Source organism: Stigmatopora nigra, chromosome 2 (genome assembly GCF_051989575.1).
Source record: "Stigmatopora nigra isolate UIUO_SnigA chromosome 2, RoL_Snig_1.1, whole genome shotgun sequence".
In the NCBI taxonomy this organism is placed as follows: Eukaryota; Metazoa; Chordata; class Actinopteri; order Syngnathiformes; family Syngnathidae; genus Stigmatopora; species Stigmatopora nigra.
Window position 1 is genome coordinate 4,471,569 of NC_135509.1, and position 17,662 is coordinate 4,489,230.

General features: G+C 37.5%; 1 protein-coding gene across 25 annotated transcripts in view; it reads left to right on the forward strand.

Annotated features, from left to right (window-relative positions):
- The window catches only part of flrt2 (fibronectin leucine rich transmembrane protein 2), a 121,152-nt gene that overhangs the window by 43,840 nt on the left and 59,650 nt on the right, over positions 1–17,662 (forward strand). For 12 of the 25 annotated variants that reach the window (XM_077734627.1, XM_077734717.1, XM_077734747.1 and 9 more), the window contains 4 exons: positions 8,215–8,329; positions 9,244–9,282; positions 9,380–9,492; positions 13,656–13,748. The gene's annotated coding sequence lies outside the window, so the exon portion shown is untranslated. Of the gene's footprint in view, positions 1–7,693; positions 7,850–7,955; positions 8,135–8,214; positions 8,330–9,243; positions 9,283–9,379; positions 9,493–13,655; positions 13,749–14,383; positions 15,157–17,662 lie in introns of those variants that run through there. The other 13 variants (XM_077734650.1, XM_077734741.1, XM_077734761.1 and 10 more) reach the window with 8 other exon arrangements.

Sequence of the window (17,662 nt, forward strand, 5' to 3'; positions counted from 1 at the left end):
CGGAAGATAAGTCACCACAAAGATATTTGCCTCATATTTTATTTTATTTTTTTGTATTTCGGCCTAGCTGTGCATATTTTTGTTGTGTTTTGTAGCCGGCTTGTGATCACCTACCAGGGTAATATACTTTTGTCCAGGACTTGCCTTTTGCTATTGTCTCATCTATTTAAGTCCAACTGTGTGTTCCTACATAACAGTAATTCTGCTACAAAAGTTTATTTTTTTTCTCCAATAAGTTCTTTTGAATCAAAATCGAGCCATAAAAACAATAATAAAAATAGAAAGAATACCAATTTAAAGAAAATATCTTTGCAATGTTTGGTTGTAAAGATAAAATAAAGATACTATACTTTCTTTGATATTACCATAATGGGAAATTATATATAAATCTGTGTTATGGTGAAACTGAATTAAATGTGTATATTAGTTATTGCAGTTGGTACTTTTGTAGCACATAACTATAATCAAAGTATTTTTTCTGATTTCTACATTTCAAAAATGTGTATACAGTGAATATTTTTTCACAGAAATGTTGAAAGTTATTTTAGTTTTATATGGACATACAAAGGAACTCAACAACAACAGGTGATGACAGGAAGGCAGACATTTCTTATAGTGGGGGGTGCTCTCGACTGAAAATTATCGTAGATCAAATGTATATTTAATGCATAAAAACAAAAATGTCATCAAAATATTGTTCAATAATTATAACTGCCACACAATGGACAAAAAATACACGCTGTCCTTATTTTGGTGCCTTCCACTCAAAAGCCATAGTGCCCATTAAACCTGATTATTCATGTGAACAATGCCTTCATTAAATCTTTAATTGGATTTAATAGCAGACATATTTTATTTTTTTGACACCGGGAAGTGAGTGGAGTCTAATAGATTAAAAAGACATCTGCCAATTAATTGTACTAACATTAAAACGTGTTCCCCGAGCTCACATATTTGTTTTTGTCAAACCGGAAAAAGGGCTGATGAGCTATGTAAGACTCCTGTGGGACACTACGGAAATTTTATATGGTGTTGTTGGACTCAGCAAGAGACAGGAAGCAGATTCTATAGTGGTTGGGAGGAGTCTTGTTTCACTGCGCTTAAGAAGATATATGATTATTGCTGACCATAAATTACACGATTATAGGGCATTTTACAGTTTCAACAAAGTGCGGCCACATCACTGGTTCTAGTACAGTGAAGGCTTTGTACCCTAAATTGACATCTTTACCATGTTGGCTTTTGACAAGCTAGTTGCCTTTTGATGGAAGCTCTGTAAGTGTAACTGATAAAAAGCGTGTTGATTTACAGATGTTATTTTCACAACTGAAGCCAAGAGAAACACATAGAGAGATTTTTTTTATGTGCAGTTGTCTTATTTATTGTCATGTTTCTACCCCATACCACATGTAAATTTGCAATATAATATACCCTATGAGAAGAAAAAGCAACAAAAAAACAACCCTGGCAATATTTTTTTTTCATTTAGGGCACTTAACAATTTATAGGGTCTCTAAAACATACTAAACAAAATATACACATGCAAACACATAATAGGCAAGACCAAAAAAAAGATGGAGCTAAATATTGTACATCATACTTGTCCCTCTGTGTATTCACGTCCCATAAACATTTTACACGTGGGAACAAGTCAATTGTTTTTCCCAAACTAAAATACTCCGATTATTATTTTACAACGTGACTGAATAATCATGCTTAAAGTACATTACACTATACCTTGCCTAAATAACATGATTAAAAAGTTTACATTATGGAATAATTGTAATAGTTTATGTAAACATTACACAAGAATATATATTTTTTTATTATGGACAGCAACGAAGTATGTCTTAGCACTATTTCTTTGTTATAACACCTAGCTGATATTTGGCTTTTGGAAACATGATTGGATCCATGCACGGTTAAGTGCAGCAATCTCTCAAAAGTACCAACCAAATGTTCGAAAGCCCTGTAGGACCTACAAAACTAGTACAATGTGATACTTGCCGCACACTTGAAATGCTGCTCATCACTTTACCTCTGAATTTTTCTCTACCCCCAAAGCTACTTCACTCATCTCTCCCATACAAAACCTCTCAGCAGTGCATTCATTTTAGTAAAGCTTAAGTGTAAAATAGTGAAAGTAGTATCGTCGGGAATTTTTGCACCTTCATTTTTAGTCAACCTTATCTGTATCATACAATGAAAAGAACAAGCATAATGAAATCACTGCTTTTGTGAATCAGTTTTTAAATACAAGATTTTCACCTCTAAAACCTCTTCGAAATATTAACTTAATGAAAACATTCATGGCTTGAGGTCTAGTTTTTAACAAGGAACATTACTTAAGTGAACTCAACTAATATTGAATGGTTTTGTCATTTTTTTTCATCGAATGCAGCATTAAAAAAGCTCATATATCTCTACAACAAGAATGAACAGATTAACATAAACCAAAAGTAAAACAACAACCATTTCAAATGCATTTAATCAGAAATGAAGAAAGTGTGTGCAGAATGTAGTCCAGTCTTTTTCTCTTGGACATTAATACTCACCGTGTTAAACGTTACAATTAGGCTTTGATTCCTTGCACCAAATTCTGGCTGTGTTATTCGGATCTTGCCCTTTCACAGAACATCAATACAGAGCTGCTGGATCAAAAGGAGTTTGTGTATTCTTTTCATCCCTAGCCAAAACTTCATCAGTGAGAAGTGAACCTGCAGAGACAAGAAGGAGATGCAAATAGAAAAAAACAAACAAACAAACAAAAAAAACCCAACATGGCACTGGCTTGCGGGCAAGTACTCAAACTGCCCCCAGTCCTGGATTCGGGCCGCTTAAATGTCTGGGATATTTTTCCTCAACACAGTAACTTCTGTGCTGTATACACTTCTCTGTGAGCACACACAAATACTCTGAACACTCACTAATGATTAATTCACACCTCAACTGGTCTTTTCACTTAATACTCACTTAAGGCATCATCTTTCATCTCCCAAAATGTATTGTAATGCCTGCAGGGTGTAAGCAGACAGCTCAAAGTGAGAATGTGAGTTTTGGGTAAATCTTGACAGATCATATGGCAATTGTATGTGTTAATGTAAGTAGCAGAAATGCTTAGTTTCAATGGTAACTTTCAAATTAACTATGAAGTGAAAATGCATGTGGGTTTTTGTGGGTTTTACATAAACTCTGCATGGTCTCATTCTTGGCTGTTTAGCAGATTTGCTGGTGATATTGCCAAATGTCTGTCAGGATAGGTTTTAGTTCCCATGACCTTACACGGATTAAGATGATAGATAAATATGAGTTGATACATAGTCTATTGATGGTTCATGTGAATATGTTGTTTGCCTATGAGCCGTTCATATGAAACTTTTAAAAGCTTCTGACTAACTATACTTCACATTGTTGCTATGGAAAGTAGTAACTCGACCTCATCTTTGCTGCAAAGACATTAACAGCAATCTGTTACCCATTGCCGCTCAAGGTTGGGTTAAATGCAATGATAAAATACATCCATTTTACATTTCAATGTGTTTGTGTAGCAGACACACGCAGAACGTTACTAAAGTGCTTTTCAAAGTATTAAACACATTATTAATCATGTCGCGGACGCTGCAGAATGTTGGCATTTGTTCGTAAAGTAGCGTATTTGAGTGACAGGTAAGAGTCAGCGGTTGGGCTCAAACTACGCAGTACACCATAAGAAGGGCTTTATTTTTTCATAATTTTGGAGACTCATTTTGTATATAAAGGTTTACTATTCTATCTGGAATTTGTCAAATGTATTAAACATTTACTTAACACTTTCAGACTTTAATGATGACCAAGTAATTTGACAACTGATCTTGTTATGTTTTGTTGGGGTTTTGGTTGGTTGGTTGTGTTTTCTTGTGCATCCTGTCCACATGACTATGAGTTTCACCTTTTGTCTTTTTGGCTCTTCTTCCATTTTGTAGCCCATGTGTTTGTGATTGTTATCAACCAACCCCTGTCCGTGTATTTAAACCCTGTGTTTTTGTACGTCCATGTTCAACTCTAAAAATAGTGCTTTGGATTTGTATTACCACCGACTACTTATTTATTATTTGTTTTAACTCAGCGCCTTTATGTCTTTTGTTAAATCAAATAATCTTAACAATCATAACAGTTTTTGGTATTCATAATTTTAGAAAACAGATTATTTCATAATTAGGCAGGCAGTTTGAGCTGTGCCGAAGTCTTGACCTTTTTTAAAATGCTTTGTAACATGGTTCTGTTCGGTGGCCTAAACCTAAAATACACCTTTTTTGTTAATCCCTAAGCAAATAATTGAATCTTGACCTGGCTATTATTATCGCCCCCAAACTGTTCCGCTCTGTAACACGGCGACCTTGTAAAAGCTCTGGAGTCCCAGCTCTGTGGTTTTTCAACACTAATGGATGTGGGTGTGCAAACACCTTTGTACTTGTCCAAGCTTGCCTGCATTGAGAGAAACAAAATTTGTCTCAGTCTATATGTAAAGAACACAAACACCTTCTGGTACGTAAAACCCAGTGTGCAACATGAAGAAAAAACTGCAAGCAGATATAGGGTGGTGTGAGTACATGAGCACATAAGATATATTGCCTATTGACACTGATCTACTGAGAAAGGGTGCAGAACGATGTAGCAGTGGGTGGTAAAAACTGTCTAAAGTGATCTTCCAGGCCTCTGGCAGAAAAAGTGAAATCACACCTGTAACTCACAAACTAGTCAAATTGTTTCTTAGTCATACATATGCACACTTTCACTGAAATTGAACATACGTTTAGTTACTTACTAAGTAGTCAACACTGACTATCCTTGCTATATTTAAGCTCTGCAGGCACATTAGCCTATCAAAGCACAAATGCAACTGTTATGTTCTCAATGAACACAAAGTGATCTTAACAGATGTGTATTTGGGTTTCATACTTTTATCTATTTTATTTTTTTTGTATTGGTGGTGGGGGGCTGATCCTTTAATTTTCTTTCACCCATTTCACCACTCTCAAGTCATCATGATAATTTAAAATTTCATCAACTAAGGGATTCTTGCGTGATATATTGACTTTTGAAAGTGAAGCAATTTGGTCTAAGGATGTGAGTTGAATTACTGGTGAGCAAAGAAAGACTAAGCAGGTGATGAGAAAGGCCAACGTGTCCCTATGAAATGATGGAAACAACAGAAACATAAATAATCATGCTTTTGGGAAGAGCATCACCTATCCCATTTGGATAGGTGCTGTGCCTCTTTAACCTGTGATTAATCAAGTGCAGAGGCAAGGGGGTAGGAGAAATGTTGAAAGGTCTCACTGGATATCCAGCTTGAACTTTATGGGTTCAGCAGAAAGTCTCCAAACTCAAGCAATGCATATAGTATGTGTTTTTTAAAAACCTGTAAAATGCTAAGAATCTTTACAGATGTTTTGAATTGCCAGACACGTATCATTTGATAAATACAGATATCTCAGTGGCACTAAAAATGATGATTATGGAGAATCTAGTAGACATGTAAAGGATATAGTATCAAATTTAACAAAATCTAAATAGTTTATTGTGTAAACAACATGTGGAGATATTGGTAAGTTGGGCAAAAATAGTTCCTTAGTGATGGAGATTTTGCTACAAAATAGCTATGAGCATTTTGTTGATGATAAAGCTTTAAGTGAAACAAAATAACTAATTCCTGAATTCAATCAACTTGAGTGGAATATTTAAAATATTAATTTAATCATAAAATAAATAAACCCTTCAGATACTGCAGTTGTATATTATTTTCAGCCACGGAAAGAAGGAACGGTGGAAAAAAATGTATATACGTATTATACTGTCCATAAAGAAAGACACCTGATGCCAGTGGGATCCCGTTCAGGAGTAGGCAGTCACATTATCTCCCATTATTCATAAAATCCCTCCGCTTTGAAGCACCACCACCTGTTTCTCTACCACTATCTTCTGTTCCTTCTCTCTTTAGGTATTGCAACTTTAATGTTCTACTTCATTTCCCAAGTACTGAACATGGCTTATATTTGATATTCACTGTGAATATGATCGCTCACATCTGCCAATCTTGTAGTGGTCTTGTTCTGCCTGGAAAGGAAGTCTATAGGGTGCATAGAATGCTGGACATGGGACACTGACTCCAACTGACTCTGCCTTTTAAGAATCACAAACGTTTTATCCACATGTTTTTATGGCAATGTCCATTTAATGTTCTACTGTACATCATTTTGACACCTCTTAGATGGAACAGTAAAGACTAGTCATGCCTGGGATTTTGATCAGTTTTTTTCAGAGCTACAGATGGTTATCTTGCAAGCAGATGGATAAGCAAGTGCATACATTTGTACTGGAGTGTGCTGCGGTAGGCAAACTTATTAAATGAGTAGGCACAAATGCTTTCACTGTCATGCTTCATTGATGACACAGGAATCACCAATGTGCTTTCCAACTCATGTTTTATCAGAACAAAATAAGAATAAACCATTTTTTTGATGGACATATTGATTAACAAGGAATCAAAAGCACATTTACTGGCTATTAATATTAAAAATGCACATGAAATTCAGTTTTTCTGTTATGAGACAACCAAAGAACATTTAGTAAAAAAAATGCATCATGTGAGAACTCACTGCCTTAATTCCTTAAATGAGAAAAAAGACAGGAAAAGGAAAAAGACAGCTCTCAAAGCTTGTTCCTAAAAGTTAAGCCTGTAAGAGATTTAGAACGGTTTGGATCCCCGCAATGGAACAAAATGCACCTAGTTATTAGAGCAAGCCTTAAAAATGAGAGCTGAGAAAGACACCAATCCCTATAAAACTCAGCTATGGGACTCACGGCTCCTACTTATATCACAATCTCCTGTTTTCCTTGTAAGCTACAATGATTCAGTCTGTATTACAGGAAAATGTTACTGGCACTTCTAACTACTTCAAACAAACCCTAATTGATGTGATTTCAACATTATGTGTTACCACTTTGTGTTTAGTTTAATGCAACCCTGCAACACATACTTAATATATGATTTGCATTCAAAACAAAACCAACACAGCAAGGAATAGAATCATTGTTTTTAGTGGTCAACCATCTAACACCTCATCATTGTCTCTTTTTTTTAGCTATGATTAATGTACTTTGCCCAGTTGGGGTTAAAAGCAACCATAGTGGATCCCTCGCTGACTACTCTTATGTGTTTGTTGACAAGCTGTCCAGCTAACACTTAACATATCATCTTGCCTGAAGACTGCATTGCTTGGCAGCTACTCTAGAGGGTCAAGATGTCATTTTATTACGTTACCATCTGTTCACGATTGAGTTTACTTGGAGAGACAAATCAAAATACCTAAGGACAGGCATCAAATGCTTCATCACAAACATTGTACATGGGTTATTCCATTCATTTGGGGGCCAGGTACATTTTGATGATTATTCATCTTATTCTGAGAATTTATTTTGAAAGCACTCTAAATCACTTATAGTTTTCCATGTCAAATTGCTGCTGTGTCTATTTCTCAAGATTAAACTGCTTGTAGTTTGTAGTTGTTCACGACACTGTAGGTGTTCTCAGGCATACTAATCAATTTGATAAATTTCAATGCCTGCGAAATGTCTACGATATGGCAGATATAATCACAGGCATAACGCATGTGTCATGTTTTTTTTTTCCAGACCACATGAATTTGACTCAATTTTGCACAAGGAAGTTTATCACTGATAAAAAATAACACTTTTGGTTCCCTTACAAGAGGAGAGTGAGCAAGTTTACACCAAAGAGAAATACATCCTTGAAGGCCCATGTGAACTTTGAGGACTAATCTTCCTGTGGGCCATGATTCAGACCAAGGTGAGGCCCTTGACATTTTGAGCTGATTAGGAATTTCGCCAGCCCTAGCCTTTTGTGTTGTGTCAACCGCTCTGACATAGCATTACGCCATTTCATTATCATGCAGTCACATCTAATAACGGCATCACCGTCCTCCAAGCTGGTGAGGTATGAAAGAGTGCCTCTTTAATGCATGGTGGCCTCAGAGTGAGGGCTAAGGAGACAAATCAAGCTTGTAACTGCGAGATAAGTGCAACTGGGCATTTGGCCCAAACTAAATTGCATTACTGTTGCATTATGTCCCTGGTATGCATATATTAAAGCGCTGATTCTTTGACCTCATTTTCGGGAAAAAAAGTCACTTTCCTTTCTCTTCATTCCATCAGGGGAAGAATTTCCTGTGTGCCTACTATCTCATTAGCATCTGGTATATTCCAACAATGTTACTGCACTGCTGCTGTAATATGGGAATTACACTGGGAGATACTCACTGCTGATATTGTAAGATAGTCACTTACACATCTACAATAAATGACTCATCAAGAAACACTGCCATTCTCTTAGTACTGTCATACTGAGTAATACTAAAATATATGTACAATGTCATCTGAATATTCCTAAATGTACTGAAATACTCTCTAAAATTTACTGCAACACTTTAACTTCAGCACCCCCGAGACCCTGGTTAGGATAAGTGGTACATACAGAAAATGAATGAATTAATAAATCTAATCAATTACTCACTAAAAGAAACCTCAATACATGTAAGCTTCTAAAACCCTCACTGTATAAATTCGAGCACTCAAATAATTATCTTGCTCTAATTACAATTACAAACATTGAAGACTTGAGTATAACTTCTCTGAACGCTGAAGCAGTAACGCAACGGAGACGCAACACAAACGTGAGCTGTTTAACTACACACATTGATTATAATGGTTGCAAATTTGATCTGCCAGTGAACAGCAGACTGATAGGAGCCATTACACATGCTGGAAAGCTCTGGGGTTAAGAGTGCACAAAACATCCTGTAGATGGACATCTGTATGAGATTTGCCTGATGAGCGCTACAAGACATACGTCGCGCCAAGTGACTCAAAGGGAAGGACAGAACAATACCAAGAAGCGAAAAAAAAGTTGACTCATTTGTATCTGACAAACTTTGAGTTTCCTGAGCGATAGAGCTACAAAATGAAACAATGAAACGGGAAAGAGGGTGGAGATGGAGATGGCTCAGCTGCAGCTTGGCACACGTCCTTGTCTATTTGAAACGCCAAATATGACCTACCCTACTGCCTTTGTAGGGTAATTAAGAATAATGGCAGAATGTTATATGTTCCAAATACACCACACCACACTGGGCTTGTACAAATCTTGCCATCGCTCTTACTTCTGTCACTGCCTCTCTTTTTCAGACACAGTCAGCCAGCTATTCTTAGCTGACTCCTTTCCAGGTAAATTATAGATGAGGGAGAAAGCTCATAATGATATTTGGCTGATCAAGTATCTTGCTGAAATGCCACTTAAAGTGTGATCTAACTGTCTGAACAGAATACCCAAAACACCCAGCCCCCCATCCCATTAACCAACCGACTCAGAGAGATGTGCTACACCAGGCATTGAGGACAAGAGCGTTTTATCATTGAGCTGTCTGAGGATGTGAGGTATGAGACAGACTCAGGCGGTGACAGACAAACCACCAATGGGGGCAAGCTGAATGATTGGCTACATGTTTTGCTTGGTATCACTGTAAGTTTATTGCCCAGTTTTAACTGTCTAACTTGCCAACAAGCACCACAAATGCAGTAATTGGAAACATTTTTTTTCTCTCTGCAAAGATCCCATTAAGAATATTTGGGAGGTTAGTCAAATTGGACAAGATGTCCTCTCACAGAAGCTTTTATTTTTTGCTTGTAAGATATGGATTAATTCACTTCGTCTCATTGTGAACATGCAATGCTCCTCACGGTTCAAATTAATTAAATGTCTATTGCTGTCCATGGTAACCAATGTATTATGGATTCACTGAAAAGCCAATGTTATATGAGCTATGGAGACAATTTGAGGCTTTACTTCATAAAACACTGTTTAATACTGCCAGCCTTAATTAAATTTGCCATGTAAAATGTACATTAACTTGCTGGCCCTAGCTTACCTTTGTGGAGTTTGCAGATTTGGTCATGCCTTCTTAGGTTTTCTCATGGTACTTGTGTTTCTTGCCACATTATGTAAAAATTTCAAAAATAGGAAATACTCTTTGATAGACAAAAAACAAAATAAAACAACACTAATAAGAATGATAAAATTATTTTATTCATCATGATTATTGGTGGGTCTTACTAATCTAAGATAGTGGTAAATGTCTGCTTATGTATGTGGCTTATTCCGTACCTACGGTACGTTAGATAGTTTCGTTACAAGGTTACATGGACATGCTGTTCATTGTGTACATTATCTTTGAGGGAGACAAGATATATGACTACATGACTTACTCTATGTACACGACCTTCAAATGTAAGAGAATAATCAGAGCAGTGAGAATTGAGAAGCAGTTTAGATATTTGCAGGTGTGTTCACTCTACCCATGTTCCTATCCAATCATTCCATGGTCCCTCAATTTATGTGACACATAATGGGAACATAAGTTAAGTTTCCACACGTGTTGGTCTTTCCTGGTTTACTTAGCCGAGAAAAGGACATAAAGTTGGATCATTTTTTTTCCATCACTACAGTGCCACATTAAGAAGCATCATCAGCAAATATGACATTTTTAGTTGTGATAATCCGATGTGGTTTCCACCAGCAGACATAAAATAAACTAGCGTTTCAAACTATTAGGACTTTGAAAAAATTAACCAGATAATCATTTTACTCAAGAGGCAAATAAACAAAAACAAAAAACAAATATTTATATATGTTACGAAGTTTGAGCTTCTGGAGTAATTTTAGCATAAGACAACTATACCATAGATCTGCTCCATGCTTTCTGGATGCAGACCGAAAATGCTGTGATTTCTTCTCTTATCAAGCGGGTGAAATCTCATTTTCCTATGACCCACCCACCCATCTGCTTCCCTTCAGGCTATTTCTCCACACGGGAGGACAAGGAGTTTGTTTTTCCCCCCCAAGTGTTACAGTGGATTAAAAATGTTCCTATTTTTAATTATTATTATTTTCCCAGTTTTCAGCCCTGGGGAAATTGCAGAAAAATGCTTGTAGTCTAGCTGTTGCTATAAAAGTTTTGAATAATTGATGATTTTGGACACAAAGCAAGGCAAATCTTGGGAATATGGAAAACATATATATATATTTGATATATATAGATTGTTTTCTGTATTTCTTTCAATGTGCAGCAATCCGATGAGTTCTTGTTTTCATCCAGAAATCATGAATTTTTGGGACCACAGAAAAAGTGTTTAAATATAATTGTGAAACCAAAAAAAAAAAGTTTGCTAGAAAACAAGCCATTTATAGCATTCTTAAGGCTTGGATGTTTTTCAATGGCCCTGGATCATCATACTACTGCATGCCAGTGTGTGTAATTACCTCTCGTGGGAACTACCTGAGCATTGATCAAAACTTTAAAAGTCTTGTTGACGCCAAACACAACACGACCTATGAAGGCATGGAACTTACTGTCAGCAACGGTCTTGCTGAGCGGAAAATGTCAGATCCCTAATGTGATACCGATATCATCTGAACTACAAACACTAAATAATTGACGAGATTGTTAACAGTCTTTACATTGTAATTTAATGGCAGTTACAAAAAATCATGTCTTATCTTCTGTCCGTCTGAGGGAATGCAGGGAAATAATAACAAGAGATGAGACGAGAACTACAGTTATGTTTTTCAGGAATAGATGGAGATTATTCAGAGGCATAGGCCATATGATATAAATAAATACTGTCTATTTAGTCCTAAAAATCATTATGAATACCTTTATGAAAGGTTATCCATCCAGAAAACAAAGAGTACAATATTAACTCGTGGTCTTTGAATACATAAATCTTATTTTTATTCACAAAGATTGATTTGTGAACTTTATTTTTAATTAAGAGGAAAACAATTCCACACTGTCATACTATTTAAGTTCACATGATATTTTTATTGTAAAAGAAACAAATGGAGTAGCATTGCTCATTGATAGTGTAGTTGTCTCCCAACCAAAAAGGCTGGTTTACTCTACCCAGGTGTCCATGTTGTGTCCTTGAGCAAGATACTGGACCTTGTCTTGATGCTGTACCATTAGTGGGAGTATAAGCACATAGTGTCAGAGCGCTTTGACTGCCTTTGAATTATTAATCGTCTGCGGTCAAAATACAGCTCTATAAGATATGGCTGTTCATTCTGATGGGAATGGCATATGGTTATAAACCTTGTTTCTGGAAAACATAATAGTAATAAAAGCAATGCAAGCTTCTGTATGTCACCAAGAAATGGTCGCTTATGTTCACTCGAATCAGCAAAATTAACCTACACAGTGTTTTTAGATTATCACCACCCCTAGCAATACAATCAGCAGCTGGAAAAGATCTTTCACAAGTGTTAAAACCACATCTACCACATAAAAAAACTCCTAAAAGAGAAACAAAAAAACTTAAATTTCACCCTCCGGTAATTTCCCAGGTAATCTATGATCCACATCACAGTGGGTACCATCTGGTGTGGTAGAATGGATGAGTGAAAGACTGCTCAGTGTATGGCATATTGCTGCCTGGCAGGTGAAGACATTGACGCTGTCCCAAGAGGGAGAGTCAGCAGGAGCAGGCATAACTGATTTGTGCTGTCCTCTATAGTTGCTGACGATGGCTCCGCATTTGGAAAACTTGCTGTCATACATGATATAGACACAGTAGGATTGCACTGAAGCAATAGTGAGGTTCATGTGGGAAGGGCAGTGAGTCATGACATCTGTATACTGGCAGCATCAAGTGCCACAGCCTGGGGTTAGACAGCTTTCTACTGATGAGTAAACATGGCAGTGATGTGGGATGGCTTCCTGTTTCATGTAAAATTATATACAGTATTTACTCTTATATGTTTTTCCAAATGTTCAACATGTGTCTGATCCAGAAAGTGAATTTATCCCTAATGAACAATTAAAGTAATTTAGCTATCGGTTAGAACATATGGCAAGACAGATTGAGATTTTAAGACAGTGATTCCGCTTCAATTATCCAAATACAACAACATAATACAAAATGTACTCCTATACCTTAACTTCAGACATTTATAGTTGCACCATGTGGTTGCCAGGGTTTGTTTTGACACGTGTATATATTTTACTTATACTTTATTTGCGCACATTCATTTTTCCATACCGGTTATCTTCACAAGGGTCAGGCAAGGTGCTGCTACCTATCCCAGCAAGCTACGGACACCAGCCGGGGGACATATATGCATAAATAAAATTATAAAACATATTTATGGCTTCAGAGTCTGTGTTAGGCTTCACCTTCTCCATGTTTAAGACTTTTTTTTCACAGGGGAGTGACAATAGTATACAGAGTTAGTCCTCGAATGTGTTAAACAGTTCCTGTGGTTGAGTTCCATTTCTAAGCGTTAGTGTTGCAGGTCAACAGCACATGATCCTTGTCACAGGTGGCTCTGAGAGTTATTCTCAAGTAAATATGTGAACCATTTAACCTTGTTAGAGAGGTTAAAATTCCTCTTGCCTCTCCTGGCAATTACCTACACCAGGCAACATGGTGATTCAGAGAGACAAGCTGACCTCAAGAAAGTTGAAACTGTCAGACTGAATTCTTACATATTCCATTTTCTGCTGGGATATGCTTCACATCTTTTTTTTTTTTTGTTCTTTTAGGAGACTGACAGTCACATGCTCAAAACTGCATATGAGAAAATTATGAACCTGAAGCCTGGCACAGCATGACAAACCAGTCTACTTTCATCATTGGTAAGTGAATAAAATAAGAGTAGAATAGCTTCTCAAAATACAGAAACAATATTAATAAAATGCCTTCTCTGCTTGACTAATAAATATCTGAATCACAGACTGATTTTGATTAGATTTTGTCCATGAATACTTATTAAATAATTCCATATTGGCTGCTTTCTAAAATGTGTCTATTTCTCCTGAATTGCATGTATTGTATTGCATGTATTGTACTGTATACACATACTAATTATATCATATACACAAAGGAAGCAAACTCCCAGTGTGAATATTCCTTTACACATTCCATAGTAGTTGGATAAATGGCACCTAGTACTATCGTCTAAGGAGCAGGTATTTCCCTTGTTTTCCCCGCAATATTATGCAAGTTTGTTCTTTTCCTCTTATTAAAAATAAAGTTCACCTTGGTACATCTTGACAGCCACAAACTTAACATGCAGTCCGATTCACACTATGCTATCACCGCTCTTCCATTTCCTTTCCCGTTTGCACAAATCCATATTAAGCTGTGATATGTCTTAGGGGTTTGGCACCTTCACACTTTCAGCGTGGAAGAGATGAGAGTCAGACTGTTAAATATTAATGTAGGGCCAGATGCCCGAGTGGCCGCTGGCATTTATCTTAACCTGCTTCAGCAGGTGTGAGCCCAGCAGGTCCCATTGGCATCCAGGAGAAGCACTCAACCTCTGGATCATTTAAAGGCGTTAAAGGATTATATCTGCGCTGAGCCGAGACTGGACCAATACACCCGAGGGAGTTGAAAAAAGAACGAAGGTATGGAACGGCAAAAAGAAATGATTGTTTTTTTTTTTGTTTTTTTTCCTTTGGCAATAGGGACCGATGCAAGTGTTGTTGGTAGGATGAGGTGGGTTGGAGATAGACTTGGAGATGGATAGGGTGCGGAGTGTGCCTCTCTCTCTATCCATTAGTCCTCCCAAGGGCAAACAGAGCAAGATGAGTATGTGTGTGTGTAGTGAGGGGCGGGGTTGGGGGGTGGTCTGTTTGACCTCTTGCACCTACATAAGTAGCAAAGAATCACCCTCAGCAAACCTCCCCCCTGGGGCCTTTGGCCACAGGCCCCACATCATTACTCCCTTGAGATCCCCTGACAGCACCATAGCCCCATGCCACCAGCTGCATATTAGCCCTAATGAGGACACTGTGGTGAGGACGAGAGCTGGAGGCCCAAACAAGGGGCCTACTATAGCTTTAAAACATGACAGCTCTCTCCTTTTTCCTCCACAGTCATTGCCTCATTTGGCACTATTTTGCCCTCCTGGAGCAAGGAACAGCACAAGCAGCAAAAAATATTCCATATTGCCGTGGCAATGATTCACAATCAGATCATTGGCAGATAATCAAGACAAGATTTTTGTAGTAGGGGAGGGTTGAAAGTCTGGTTCATATTTTAATCAAGGGCAGTACCAAAGTTCTGTGTAAAATGATTCACCTGATGTTGCCACTGTCAAAATAAACAAGTTGCAAGAGTATATTCCTGCTTTGGGAGTATTGGGAGGTTGGGGTAGAAAGATTCTTGACTGGTGTCCATAGTTGGCTCCAGCACCCCGCATAAGTGATTCAGAAAACAAATTAATGAATACATTTTACTCTACCATAGCAGTTCTTTGAGATTACTTGGGCTTGTATTTGTTACACAGTAGTGGTGAACAATAGAGTTAAATGTGTACAAATAAAAACGTTTTTTATTTTATTTTTTTCGGATGAGATATTCTTTAAGGAAAACGACACAAGTAAACATTCTCAAGTATTCAAATCAGTATGCATCTATTAGGACATTTCCTTTGCAATTTATGCTCTCCCTAGACTGACAGGAAAGTGTTCTTTTGAAAAACACATCTATTCATTTAAACTTAAATGCAGTGAGTGAATTCTGAAGGTCATCTATTGAGAATATATCAGTAGTTGCATGCATCCATGTTACGGCTGGCAGCCTGGACACACACTATGTAGGAGGTGTGTGCTTTCTTTTCTTTACAGGTGGCTCCACCCCTGTGACAGAGCCCTGCCCAGGCCAATACAGCTGTAATTAATTCCCCAATCATCCCTCCTGCCCTTATTTAAACCCTTTTCAGTTGTCAGTTTGCCCCATGTCTTGCTTTGCCCTTGCCCTTGATGCCTTGCTGAGTTGCAGGCTTGTGAGTACGTTACTCCCTGTTATATTTTGTATGTGTTGTTAATGATTTTGGGTTGCATAGGGGGAATTGAGATAAGTTTAGACACCTTTGGGTATACATATAGTTTGAGAATTTGTACGACTTGGCAAACCTGATTTTGCAATACAAGTGTGATGAGCAATCAGTACACTTTAAGGTTATTTCCGTCTCTGGCTTCCTTGCCTCTAAAAATCATTTACAGCATTAGATAATCTCCATCTGTTGTTACACTAGGTTTTCCAGTCAAACTTACTCCCCTCACCCTTTTGACATTATAACTCTATCTATAGAAGTCTACTTCCAAATGTCAGCCACATGCCCTGAGGAATGTCATACAGCTCGAGACTGAATATCAGATCAGAAAGAAAGCAGTAGTCAAGCATTAAAGTTGTGCTCAGTTATTAAAGAACAGACTGAATTTAGACAGAACTTTCATTCATTTCAGTCATCTTGCATACCAACCATCCTCGAAAGGGTTGCGGGGGTTGCTGGAGCCTAACCCAGGTGTCTACGGGGCAAAAGGCAGACTACACCCCCTACATTCTCACAATCACTGCCACCAAGTGGGAACCGAACCCATTAAGCCCATGCACAAGCCAAGCCGAAGAACCACTGCACCGTCGCGTGGCCCTAGAAAGAACATGTTCAGTGAAAGTACTGGCTGCACATGTTTTCCAATTTTCTCATGGCTCATGATAAAACTGCCTGCATTTTGTATTTCTGATGGTTTTTGAGCCCAGCGGCTCTCATATGCCACTCAAAGAGCTATTTTCTAGAAAAAGGCAGTAATATCAATGAAACTACTATTTCTAACAGCATTACATCCATTACATATCCTTTCCGCTGTCTCCTCTCTTTTCAACCCATATTCAAAATCATATTGATCATCAAATACACAATGTTCCTTCTGGCTGTGCAATAGCCCTTTTTACTGGGGTTGTAGGTTCTTGAACATTTTTTCATGTTCAGGAAAAATGGATCATTTTCAGTTAGTACCCATTTTAACTAAGAACATGAAACACAAACCTAAAAAGAGAAAACGTTTTCATTCTGAATAATCACTTTATTGGAATGGTGTTGACCGAGTCAAAATATCACAATGAGTGTGGGTAAATGAAGCTTAATAAAAAAATGCATTCATGAACAATTAGCCAATGGCATTACAGTCATTTTGTCCATTTTGCAGGGTTGGCTAAAATTAAATGTTGACACCCCATAAAAAAAATAAAAATAAATAATTAACATTTTATTGTGGGTCATTGACCTGTCTGCACAAAAAAAATACATCTCGTGTTTTATATTCTCTTTATTAATGAACAATAAAGAGCCCACAATACATTTTGTAGGATAGACTCCTGGACCCTGAGTCTCTCAGATAAAAGGGTGATTTTGAAACTGTATGGAAGTAAAATGGAGAGTTCACTTCATTATTCCTCGTCAAAATGCACTGGGCAACTCATACATTAAGCCGCAGACACACAAAAAAATACAAGGCACTTATTTTTAAGCAGAATGCTTATAATTATGTCCTTCCGCAGTGGGGAATCACTCCATCGGAATCCACATAGGCCCTGAGCGGTCCTGACCAGTACCAAATCTGCTCTGTAAATGCTGACATTGAAAGATAAATATGCCTGAAAATCCCCCCGCTACAGAGCCCAAGCTAAATAACCCAATTTTTGTGTAGTATAAGGTAACCCTGACTCTGGCCTCAGAATAAGCAACCATTTGACTTTAATC